Raw genomic sequence first — 13,460 nt, forward strand, 5'->3', positions numbered from 1 at the left:
TTACTTTATGTGACGTCGACTAAAGGACTGGAATAGTTTCATTTGAAGGCTTAGCATTATTTTATAATAACTTTAACTATTTATGTTATGTTTGATTCAGCTGTCAAATGTTTTCCCTGATTTTGAGATCTTTATGTCAAGATGATGGGGAAATGTTTGAGATGGAACATTTCCACTTTCCCAATATCTGCTGGTATTCCAGAGCCCAAGCTGGAGCACAGACACTGTGACAACACTTTTTGGTTTTGAACAATGACTGTAAAAACATGGAGGACCTGGCTCCGCTCCCTCCTATTCTACAAAAATGAAGCTAAAATTTCTCTTTTCTTGGAGCTGCCATGTTGTACTTTTGGAGCCAGAGTCCACCCACTGCTCCAGTTTTCTCCTGAAATGAAGGTAACTACAACCACGGGGCTGTATATTCAAAAAGACACAGCTTCTATAGTTCTACAGCATGTGACATCACTCTGTAGCTCCTGTTAATTCGTTAGTTAGATTAGCCGTTAGCATATGGACTGTGTTAGAGGCTTGTTGCTAGCTAATTAGCAATGCTACAAACCTGCATTGTTATTGTAGTCATGGTTTGAATGATTTAACACATTTTAGTTTTTCTTATCCTATTTTAGGCAGAGATGGCGTCAGTTGCGCACTCCACAGAGGCCCAGAGTTACTGTTAATATCAGAATTATCTGGAAACTGGGTCCAGAGTTTTGGGGAAACTTTCTCCCTTCCTTTCATCACATCGCTCTTTTCCCAGATGTTCTGTTGATCCACTGAGAGACACAGCATTTCAGAAACGTCATGAGGACTGATGCTCATCACAGAGATCAAGCAGGACTCATAATTTTCACCAACACCTCCCTCAAATCAGAATCAGAATACTTTATTAATCCCGAAGGAAATTAGGGTTACAGCAGGCAGCACGCTAATGGCGCATGCGCACTTACAAAGGAACCTTCTGACCAACTTTACACAAACATCACATTGGGGAGACATGTCAGAAAGGTAGGCTGATAGGAAAAAAAACAACGAAAATACACTACATGAGGTAAGAGGAGGAGAAAAAAAAACTCCACTCAGACTGAGCTCCTAGTGGGAGAACAGTTTGATAGCAGAAAAAACACCTCAGCACAAAAAGCACATGACTATCAATACACCATAGACACACAAGACAAGCAACAGGGGCGGGTAAAGAGTAAGAGAGAGCCGGTGTAGACAGCGCATCCGGTCCTGCAGCATGTCTGTGCTGGTCCAGTCGACTGCCATCTTCCCTGGTAGGGCACAAGCATCGAAGGCGTTTGGAAAGGGAGGGGGGATCAGTGTGTGCATATCAGTGTGTGTGTGTGCATATCAGTGTGTGTGTGTGTGTGTGTGTGTGTGTCCAGAGTTCAGCTGAGACAGTGTCCTTCGCCCCGCCAGGCTAAGTAAACAGTCTTCCAGCCAACCCAGGTGGCCTTGCATGGAATGGGAAGGAACAGACTAAACATAGTAGTTATCAGGGTGTTGTTGTTCAGCTCCAGCCTTGCAGCTGGCGCCAAAGGGGTATCCGCATAACTGATGGTATTTTTTACTTTAGTGCGAACAGCTCATATGAGGTATGTCTTCACCAGACCTCCACTGAAGGCCGCCCAAGAAGATGGACAAACCCAGCACTTCATGAACAGTGTGACAGTGGCCTTTGCTTTGTGTAATGTCAGAAGTAGTCACACCATCCTCAGATAAAGGACAGAGGGCCTGGAACTTTACATAATGATGTTATATTCAGTCCTGCCAAAAGTTATATTATCCTCTCAGTTTACTCAAATATGAATGACTCTGAATATCTTATGGTAAATAAAACACTCTGTGATAGAAGTCTGGATTAAATTATATTAGTTCAATGTTAATTTTAAACCTTTGACCGTACATCGGGTTTTATTGATGGAAAATATAATGGACTCTACATTCAGTGTTAAAAACAGAAGCTGTGCAGGTCTGAGATCAGGAGCTTTATTTATTTAACATACTCATAGTTTGTTCAATCAAAGCCCCCTTCCTCTAATTAGCTGGAGATCCACAAATTGACACCAGCCTGCAGTCTGTGTACCTGAGGAAATAGCAAACAAAAGGAGAGGGAAAGAAATCATGCCGCCTGCAGACACGTAACAAACAAACATTTGACTTACCGAAAAAGTGTGGCGGTGAGTCAATTTACTGCGGAACACCTCACGCTGTCAGTCTGAAACAGTCGATCGTGGTTTTAGAAAGTTAATGCAGTGTCCCTGTCATATTTGCCATTCCCAAACAGAGCTATGCAAGCTTCTCTGTGACTTCAGCTGCCAGTTAAAGCTTTCATGACAGCTTGTTCAGATTAAATAAAACAAGATATAAAGCATTAAAACATTTTCAAAACACAACAGCCTTAATAAACGCGTAGAGTGGTTTGGCCCCATAAGCAGGGTTCATACGTCATCACTTGAAGACTGGATAGGCTAAAAACAGTTTTTGTACCAGGCTGTAAACATGTTTTGTAACGCTGGAAAGTTGGAAATTTTAGCATAGGCGTTTATGAGGGCGGAATTGCTTTTGAGGCATGCTTCAAGGGGCACCATGAAGCTAGAACCTTCACCTGCTTCAAAATGAACTGCAGTTTTTATTGTATTGTTGTGTCTATGAGTGGCTGTATCATTATTTCATTGAAAGTCAAGTGACTTCAAGTAACTTGGGCGGGGGAAAAAAAAAAATGCTAGCAGTGCAAATTGTTCTCAACTTCTAAGCCAGTGATTGAAGCAACTACCAATGAGACCGCATGATACTGCTGATTGACTTGTGACATGGTAGTAAACACATTTTAGAGTTACCTAGGCAACTGGAGCCTGGAGTCCACTGACCAAATGTCAGCTTCAAAGAGGTGCTTGACAAGCTAATTGCTCGCTGTCTGGATGCAGTTTTAGAGCGTTGTTTTCCCCCCCAGACAACACAGTCAACATGTTGTGTATGGTAATTATGTGTTGTGCATCATGTGTGGTTCAGTGAGTGGAAGTCAGCATGAAAAACATGCTGCTCCCTGGAGCTAGGGAGAACAAAGCCGCTATTCAGGATGCAAAGCAAAGCTCTTCTTAATAAGAATGACTTTTAGATTTCAAAATGTCACAGAGTACAAGGTAAAATATATTCAGACCCCTCCTTTGCAATAGGCTTTCTCACCGAGATCCATTGAGGAGTGCTTAAGAACATCTGAAGATATTTCTCAAAGGCTGGAATAATAAGGTTAGAGCCTAGTGGAGCACTTTTTAATTACTTAGTTACGGCCAGAGTCCTGTGAGGAGTGTTTTACCTTGCTCTCAAACTTCCCTGCAAAGGCAGAAAGGTCAAACACTTAAAGAAATTACCAGACTTAAAACACTGAAATCTAATTGTCCTTACAGGTACTTCTCTTAATTAGTAAAGTTTTGGGTTATGTGTGGCACACTGAAACAGTTTGGTAGGATCCAGGAGGAGCAGGAAAGCATGTGAATATCTAAATAAGAATGACCCTTTGTAATAGCATGTTATAGGATCCTCTTGAGTCTGATGTTGCACCAAATGTCATGGTAACAACCTTGCTGAACAGAGTGCAGTCTCCCTCCGTCACAGCCCCCCATCCTGACTTTCATCATTAAACTGCACACATGGGCAAGAGCCTTTGAAAATCCTGCCACTATTGAGCACTCTTGAAAGGAAGGCTCTTTTCATTTAGTGGTCTACTGAAGATGATTTGCTTTCAGGGGTTTTAATTGTTGCTGTGTGATGTTCAACAGGCTAAGCTGCTCCAGAGAGCTTGATCTCCTCATTTGCATTAGTGATTGATGGCGGCTGATTTTCCCTTGAACTTTCAGGGATGTAGAGTTCAGAGCGCTGGAGGCGGATGTGATGGTGGGAGTGGAGGAGGGGAGAGGAGGAAGGGCAGGCAGGAAGCATGCTGGGCTCAAGAGGGACAAGCTCTTTAGACAGACCATATTCAGCGATATTCAGACAATCAGCTAGAGATGTTTTTTGAAAAGGCTTGATTGTCATTCTGTGTGATAATAAATAGTCAGTCGGTAATCTTCCAAACAGAGCTTGTAGCCTCAGAGAGCACAAATACACATTAACATTAAATCCTCATTGAATTGGTGCTTTCAGAGCGTTTTGAATAAACACGGGGTGTTTTGTTGAAGCAGGATGTGAAATGAGACAACTTTAACACAAGTTGGATGTCTACTGTGTCTATTTAATCATTAAAATAATAATTGTTAGGCACAAAAATGCTTACATTTGCATCAAATGTGGGGAGGTTGTTCAGGAAGAGCATCAAACCCAACCCACAGCCACTGCAACACTTATTCTTAGTTTCATGCTACACTGCTGATGGACAGGCTGTTAAACACTGATGTGATGTGGTTATTTTACTTTTACCCACTAATAGAAACTAATGAACAATATAGAGCTGCTTTCATTTACTCCCTTATTTGCAAGAGGTTCAACACAGCAGGTTTGATTTGTTGGATTTTGATCATGACACAACCCCCAAGGTGATGGTACCACCTGCTATGGAGCCACTAAACTAATGAACAATCTAACTTTTTCACTAAGAGAAAGTCTGTGGGGTTTTTTCCTCACTGAGACAGAGACACAGGAGAGGCCATGTCTACTTAAGAGCGACAATAATCAGCCTTGTTAAAGTGTGAACAGGGTTGTTTGTACAGAGAATTATTACCTGGCGAAGCTTGATAAAGAGTTTCAGCTTAATTGGATGTCCCAACTTTACTGTTTGGTTCAATACTTGGCTGCAGTAGGAAGCTGTTTGCAGACAAAAAAGCTCTGAAACCCACAATGCACAACACCACTACAGGAGCAAAAGCTGGGCAGACAGTTAACAACAAGAAGAGATCAAGAAAGAATATTAAACTTTTAAATGATTCAATACAATTAATGGTGGATGTAGTTATCCAGACACCTCCCCCTATTTTGTGACACCATGAGAACATTTTCACCATCAGCATCTGGGTGTATGGAGACTTGATGTGACGATGGGGACAGATATAACTGTGAACCACCTCCTTTCTGACACTTAGAGTGACCAAAATGTACAAAAACGCTCCTCGTGTTTTACACATTATGGCTGAAAATGAATGTATAAGACTGTAAACTCAGCAGGAAATTTTTTACATAGATCCCAGCTCAGCAGAGGACTTTTCCCCCCCACTTCTGTAGGACCGGAGGTTTTTTTTTTTGCAACCACAGGTTCCACCATGTGTTGCCCCTTTAAAAAGAATCCAAGTTTAAAGCACTTACACACTGGATTTAGTTTTCAGACCCAGAAGCTACGTCCATCTTTTACACTGTCCACAGTTACGACATAGGGTTTCAGAAGGGTTTGCAGCTACAATACAGCATAGATTTAACACTGAGGTATTAATCTCACAAGTCCCAGAGTGCTCAAACAAGCAGGTCAAATAAACAATTTGAAAAAGGTGTTGAGGGCATAAATGTAATAGTAATAACTACAGGAAATTTATATGTCACACTTGCTATACATTATTGCCAGAGAAAATAATAGTTATTAGGTACACATGTAAAATCTAAAGCAAAGAAATGCAACAGCTCTACCCTAAATTCTTCTTAAGCATCTGTATCCTCAGTTTGTGTTGGTGAGTTCATAAAGCTTAAGTGATTTTACTTAACTAGACTGGATTGCCCTTAAACGTTTTCCTAATATTTTGTATTCTCATTTGTAGGTTACAATCGATAAGATTAATTCCTTATTGATTAAGATTATATTTGTTATTAATAAATTAAATAAATCTACTCTAATAACCTGTTGAAACTCATGGATTAGGATTTTGCAGAATTTTGTCAGATTTCTTTGTTATTTTATGTTATTTGTGAGACAGAAACAGAGGCACAAGCATACACAAAAGCAAAATGTTGGTACACTGAGAAACAACAAGGTTCAAAAATCTGTTACATCATAAAGCTACGCAGCATTTTTAGTTCAGCATCTGCTGCAGCGATACCTGACTAAACCTTTAATACTATGTTTCATTGCCAGGATAAAAGCTCTTTGCTCTGTGAGATAGACCGTTAAACAAGACCTATTTCAGAACAAATGAGCTCTATATTAACCTGTGATGCCCTAAAACTGTCTGCTAGACATTATACTGCCTGATAAAAGTCCATATTCTTTATAAATGTGCAACCTTGATGTAGGGTTACGCAGTGTTTAGTGGAGTCATTGTTCTGGCAACACCTTATATAATCTAACACAGCCTTAAAGCTGCTCTGATAGATATTCTATATTAACAGTGGGTGAAATGATTGCATTGTATGTAATGTGAAGGATTTCACTGGAAGTGACGATTCCACTGAGAATTATCATCCGACTCTGCAGTTCCCTGTAGCTCTCTCAGAGTTTTACAGCCTGCAACTTTGCTGTTGTGGCTCATTGTCACAGCACCACCTCGTTTCCCAAAGCAGACAGCTGTGTCACAGGAAAAAAAAAAGCTCAATTAAACCTGATGTGCACTACCTGCCCAGCAGTAAATGGCAGACAGATGGAATTACAAAAAAGCTAGTGAAGACATTCAGCATCTGAGGGGCTTGACTGTCCTCCTCTTTTTATCTACCTGTGGTTTTGACATTTCAGTCCCCTGACTGCCAATAGTAACCCCTTTGGTCCTAATAATCACATAGCAAATACCAGCTGGTATGCATTAAAGTGATATGCAGATGCATTTGGAGATGCTAGAAAAGTGAAATCTTCCTAAATATGAAACCCTACATTGTTGAAATTAATATACTGGATGTCTGGCTATTCACTGCTCCTCTTTATCTGCATGGGGTGTTTCATTTCTCCACCAGCAGATACATGAAATAACACAGAGGCAAGCTGGGTTGTGCTTGATGCATTTTATGCTCTGGATTAGCATCACCTGCCAGAAAGCTTCTTTAGCATCTTGAATCAATTCAGACTGAAACTGAATCTATTAGAAGCAGAAAGCTGAAATCACAAGGCCCCGTGGGCTCTTAAATGGATTCAGCCATATCCCTTCATCTTCGGATGTCACTATTGAAACCAGTCTTATTGTGATTGTGGCACTATGGAGTGGAGGGTCGCTTTCAGCACTGAAGCAAAGAAGATTAACTCAGCCTACAGATGCTTGGTTTGCTGCGTGCACTGTTTGGTGATAAAAGCATGCCCGGCAGAATCAAAGTGAATGTGACAATCAATTCCAATTCACTTTACAGACAAGGCTAATTCAATAACCTTCCTTTTCCACATATACACCCTAAATGGTAGTTGACACTTACTGCTGATGTTTTGAATAGATGCTCTCTGCTCTGAGGTGAACAGAAACTGGCTGCATCACTATCCCAGCCTAGTGTTTGTTTTTTAAGGATACCATTTCAACGAAAGCTTTCTTTTTGCTGATTGAGCACTGTTGAGGAAACGGCTGACTATGAGAACTCGTTGTGGCAGTCCATCCGCCAACTATGAGACAGACATCACTTTTTTTTTTCTTTTTCTGCATTCAGTCTTTGAATAATGCATGCTTGCTAGCTGCATGCATCAGCAGCCTCCATGGCATTTCTTGTCCTTACAGCCAAATTGCATGCAGCCCATCTGCACCCATCAACGCTGAAAACTGAGCCAGCAGCAGGAGTGCTACAGTGCTCAGCAGCCTGCTTGCTTAAAGTGGGCACTACCATCCAAACAGTCCTGTTTTTTGTCAGACTGTGTCGACCGCAGATGATTGTCGGGGTATATCATTTTCTTTGGTCACTATACACTCAGTTCCTGCAACAGCACTCAGAGGTTTGCAGATACGAGACATGAAAGATGGAGCATAGCTGGAGTTTGAACACCTCAGCTCTCTCTCCATTTGAATGCCAAAGATCCTAGCTTCATGCTCCGTTTTCACAGCTCATTTTGTGCCATTTGCAGAATCGTAGGACTCGATGGAGAACCTTCACTATTAGGTTTCACAACTTCTGAGAAATCCCTGTAAGTGTGTCCAACCACATCCAGTCATTCTTTACAAAAAAGACGTTTCTGTGGTTTGACAAAGAGTTGTGCAGGTACTCTTTATCTTCAGCCTCCGCAGAGGTTTTTTTCAGTCCCAGCTCACAATTGTTGCTGCCCTATCTGAGATTTTAGGATTATGTGATTTGAGTTTAGACAGAGGCATTTTTCATCTTTTATTCTCCTGCCCTGGTCATTGCCAAATAGGTCTGGCAGTCGTAAATCAGTTGCTGCCATGTTAGACCTGTATGCCAAAAATCTGAAGCCTTGGCAACCACATTATAGTGTTTGAAGTCTGCACTGTCTATATGAACGAACACATTTGTTTTTCGGATGCTGTGGTTGCATCAAGACACTACCCTCTAGCTTGTACAGAAATCCCACAAAATAAGACTGCAGAGACTCTGGTGTTTTGCTTCATGACTCACAGTAGCGTCAGACATATTGCTTTTGCCAAGTACAGTACTGTAAGCACACTGCTGTAAGAGCGCAATAAAAACCCAGAAGTGCATGATACTGCAAATAAAATCTTAACATCGGAATAAAACACGTTATTACCACAAAATTAAATTATATGCTCACGAGACTTGGAGCGAAAGGAGAATGAAGTCAGCAGAAAACAGGAATGGGGATTGGATCTCAGAGCACCACAAGCTTCAGTAGAAGCAGCCTATTATCTATAATCATTTGGGAGGCTATCTGAAACAAGACCTTTAAAACCACAGCCCAACCCTCTGCAGACTGTCAGCCCACTAATAAACTGGCTTTTCAATTAGTACCTATCTGACATTACAACGATAACACAAAACCAATTACACGCCGTGCTGCAGATAACTCGTAATCCACTTAATTGGCCTGATTTGACGACTTCTTTTTTTCTTATTCTCTTCCTCTGCTGCCGCCGTAGGGCTTTTTGTCCTCCAACCAGGAGATGGTATCACATTGAATTATCAGTATTGAAGGCACATGTGAGATATAATGTTGGCCAGACTCCTGGAGGTCCTGATAGTCTCTTGTGTGTCTGTGTATTGGGATGTTGATGGCACCTTTGGAGGTGAGATGAGCAAAGATTAATCTGTAGCTTCAGGATGTAACACTTGGATTTAAATTTCACAACTCTGTGCTTCTTGTGTTTTTCCTTGATGATGCTGTGCATAGCTTTAAGCTTGACCTCAGATTTGCAAGAAACATATTCAGACACTTTTGTGTGTTTTTTTCATACACATGGAAACATTAAACCTACAGGAGCTTTTATGACATCCCATTCAAAATCTACAGGCAAGATTTTAGAGTGCGCCTGTGGGAATTTTTGCCCTTCATCCAGAAGAGCATTTGTGAGGACGGATACTGATGTTTCCATTCTAATTCACCTCAGAGGTGAGATCAGAGCTCTGCCAGTCAAGTCCTCCTGCACCAAACTTCTTTTTCTGCCAGCCCCGGAAAACAACCCCATGGCATTATCCCACCTGTGCCAAACATTACAGTTGACACAACAGTCATGCAGGTAATGCTCTCCTAGCATTTGCCAAATGCAGACTCATCCATGAAACTGCCAAATAGAGAAGTGAGACTTATCACTCCACAGAACATGATCTCACTGCTCCAGGGCCGGTGGCAGCATGCTTACACCTATCCATCTGGTGCTTGTTATTATTCTATCATGAAGCTGGAAACTCTTGCTATGAAGCTCCTGCTGCACACATTTAGTGCTGATTTTAATGCCAGAGGAGGTTTGTACATCTCCAGTTATTGAGTTAGCAGAAAGTCTGTAACTTTTATGTGCCTCGGCACTTGACGAGTGGCACTTGGTGACCGAGTTGCTGCAGTCCCTAAACACGCCCACTTTGCAAAAATACCACCTGTAGTTGATTGTGGAAGATCTAGGAGCGTAGACATTTCATAAAATGACTTTGAATTCATTGAATTTTATTCAATGAATAAAACAAGCTCTATATAGCTACCCATTCTTTTGCAAATGTTTGTGAAGGCAGACTGCATGGCTAGACACTTGATTTCATATTTCATACTCCTGTGGCAATGGGACTGAAAACACTCAAATTCCAAGACAGAGGTGTGGCTCAGTGGTTTCGTCCATATATTTTATCGTGCAAACATATGATTTTTAATGCTTCTTTATTCTCCTATTTACCAAATAATTTTCTTTAATGATGTCGTCAAATGCAATGTTTTTCTGACCAGCGGTCAAAAGGCATTCAATTTACTATAATTCAATATACTATCAGCTGCTGATAATCAACTAGTCATTTCAGCCCTACTATTGCTGTGCGATGTTTTGTCACAGTGCAATAACTATTAACATATATTTCACAATATCAGAGATTATAAGGTACAGAGGGACTATTATTTTTTTCCTTATTTTGGTAAAAATTATATAACTGAAAGTAAAAAGACTATTAGAAACCCCTGATTCATGTAAAGGATTCTCATTACTGTTTTCAGTGCTGGAAAAAGACAGAAAGTAGGAAAGTGAGCTGCAGATCGAGGAAATGAGGCTTTCTGGAAGCAGCAGAGATGAACTAGAAAGTGCATTTTCTGAAGAAACTGCAGTGTGAATGCTTGAATCTGAATGTATGCACTGAAATGAATTAATTGCTGAATTTTGAGTTAAAAATATTAAATGAAATTTTAAAAAAACAAACAAAAAACCCCCGAATTTAACCTGAAAACAAAGGTGCTGAACTGCTAAAAGCTGAAGGTTACACAGAAGAAGGAGTTGGAAAAAAACTGAAAATGTTTTAAATGTAAATTAGAAAACCCTAAGAAATGAGAAAAGAACATTTAGAGTCAGAAAACATCTGAATGAATATCAAAAGGTCATATTCTTTGAATCACTGAATGACTCAAATGTGATCCCTCCACTTTGATCCACACAGTTTAAAAAGTTTAAATGCCTGAGCTTTGAAAGATACGGTGTTGGAAAGAGAACAATAATGGCGACAATTTGAGGGTAAAATGATGGCTGTAACACTGTGGACACAGCAGCAGTTGAAAGAGAAGTGCTTAAGATGAATCTTGGCACAGTGGCAGGCAGAGCTCGTTAAGCAGGCAGGTGTGAGCCTGGTTGCTATAGTGACCGCACCCAATGGCTCCATACACACGTACACAGACATGCGCCTCACTTTTGCTGCTTAAAATGAACAGAAAAGTCAGGCCCAAACAAATTCTTCCCAAATGAAAAGTACATGTCGTATTGACAAAATTCTTTCACCGTGAGCGACAGCCATGTCTAGTCTACCTAATTCTCAGTTTTCATGCCTGTGGAGTTTATTATATGGACGTGGTGACAGTGTAAAGACACCATGCTCTTCTGATTTTCAAACGAACCTTCTGAGCCATTTTAACATTAGAGTCTATGGAAGAGTTGGAGGGAGGAGGCTGTGCATTGGTGACATTTATGAAAGAACCATAACACCTAGTACAATAGTAAACACATTGGATGAAAGAGGACAGCCATGGCTACGTTTTGAGGGTAAAATCATACCTGTAGAGCAAACGCTGTGGACACAGCAGCAGTTTTAAAAAAGATTTTAAGATTAATTTTTTTGCTCCTCTCACTCTAGCAGTTGAGCTGTCTCACTCTAGCCCCAACATTCCGTCCCATACACACCCATTATAAACTCTGAAACGGGTGAAAAAACATCATGAAACTTAAACTGGAACTGAAGAAAAAGTATAATAGATATTGAAAAGATAAATACAAGTTGAATAGTTGAATGTCTTGTCTTCGTTTTAAAGTTTGAATGGTGGCTCTATGTCAATGTATGTGGAAGTAGTAAGAGTTTAAAAATGAGTAAGTTGAATGAGGATTTGAAGGGTCTCCCCATTGAAATACATTATAAATTTTTGTTGAATAAAGTTGAATAAAATTAAAAATATAAATGTTAAAAATATGAAAAATAGAAGCAGTGTTGTCCAAAAGAATAGGAATCTAACGGTGTTTGAATGGTTTTTCTAAGTTGAACGGTTTTGAAGTTATAGGATTACAAAAAACGTACGGAATAGATAATAATAATAAAATAGAATAATAACTAGAAAGTGCATTTTCTGAAGAAACTGCAGTGTGAATGCTTGAATCTGAATGTATGCACTGAAATGAATTAATTGCTGAATTTAAGTTAAAAATATTGAATGAAATAAAAAAAAACCAAACAAAAAAACAAATTTAACCTGAAAACAAAGGTGCTGAACTGCTAAAAGCTGAAGGTTACACAGAAGAAGAAGTTGGAAAAAAACTGAAAATGTTTTAAATGTAAATTAGAAAACCCTAAGACATGAGAAAAGAACATTTAGAGTCAGAAAACATCTGAATGAATATTAAAAGGTCATATTCTTTGAATCACTGAATGACTAAAATGTGATCCCTCCACTTTGATCCACACAGTTTAAAAAGTTTAAATGCCTGAGCTTTGAAAGACACGGTGTTGGAAAGAGAACAATAATGGCGACAATTTGAGGGTAAAATGATGGCTGTAACACTGTGGACACAGCAGCAGTTGAAAGAGAAGTGCTTAAGATGAATCTTGGTACAGTGGCAGGCAGAGCTCGTTAAGCAGGCAGGTGTGAGCCTGGTTGCTATAGTGACCGCACCCAATGGCTCCATACACACGGACACAGACATGCGCCTCACTTTTGCTGCTTAAAATGAACAGAAAAGTCAGGCCCAAACAAATCGTTCCCAAATGAAAAGTAAAAGTCGTATTGACAAAATTCTTTCACCGTGAGCGACAGCAATGTCTAGTCTACCTAATTCTCAGTTTTCATGCCTGTGGAGCTTATTATATGGACGTGGTGACAGTGGAAAGACACCATGCTCTTCTGATTTTCAAACGAACCTTCTGAGCCATTTTAACATTAGAGTCTATGGAAGAGTTGGAGGGAGGAGGCTGTGCATTGGTGACATTTATGAAAGAACCATAACACCTAGTACAATAGTAAACACATTGGATGAAAGAGGACAGCCATGGCTACGTTTTGAGGGTAAAATCATACCTGTAGAGCAAACGCTGCGGACACAGCAGCAGTTTTAAAAAAGATTTTAAGATTAATTTTTTTGCTCCTCTCACTCTAGCAGTTGAGCTGTCTCACTCTAGCCCCAACATTCCGTCCCATACACACCCATTATAAATTTTGAAACGGGTGAAAAAACATCATGAAACTTAAACTGGAACTGAAGAAAAAGTATAATAGATATTGAAAAGATAAATACAAGTTGAATAGTTGAATGTCTTGTCTTCGTTTTAAAGTTTGAATGGTGACTCTATGTCAATGTATGTGGAAGTAGTAAGAGTTTAAAAATGAGTAAGTTGAATGAGAATTTGAAGGGTCTCCCCATTGAAATACATGGGAAATTTTTGTTGAATAAAGTTGAATAAAATTAAAAATATAAATGTTAAAAATGAGAAAAATAGAAGCAGTC

The 13,460-nt window shown here is 39.9% G+C and overlaps 1 long non-coding RNA gene across 1 annotated transcript; it reads right to left on the reverse strand.

Moving 5' to 3' along the window:
• Positions 1-1,973: 1,973 nt before the first annotated feature.
• LOC146690956 (uncharacterized) lies at positions 1,974-2,723 on the reverse strand. Its single transcript, XR_014915745.1, has 2 exons — positions 2,166-2,723; positions 1,974-2,086 (listed from the first exon to the last, which is right to left on the reverse strand). It is a non-coding gene; the product is annotated as an uncharacterized LOC146690956 (long non-coding RNA).
• Between the last annotated feature and the right edge of the window lie 10,737 nt (positions 2,724-13,460).

This window comes from Copadichromis virginalis, linkage group LG16 (assembly GCF_057382275.1).
Source record: "Copadichromis virginalis isolate Kocher_CV1m ecotype Utaka linkage group LG16, C_Virginalis_male_GT1.1, whole genome shotgun sequence".
In the NCBI taxonomy this organism is placed as follows: Eukaryota; Metazoa; Chordata; class Actinopteri; order Cichliformes; family Cichlidae; genus Copadichromis; species Copadichromis virginalis.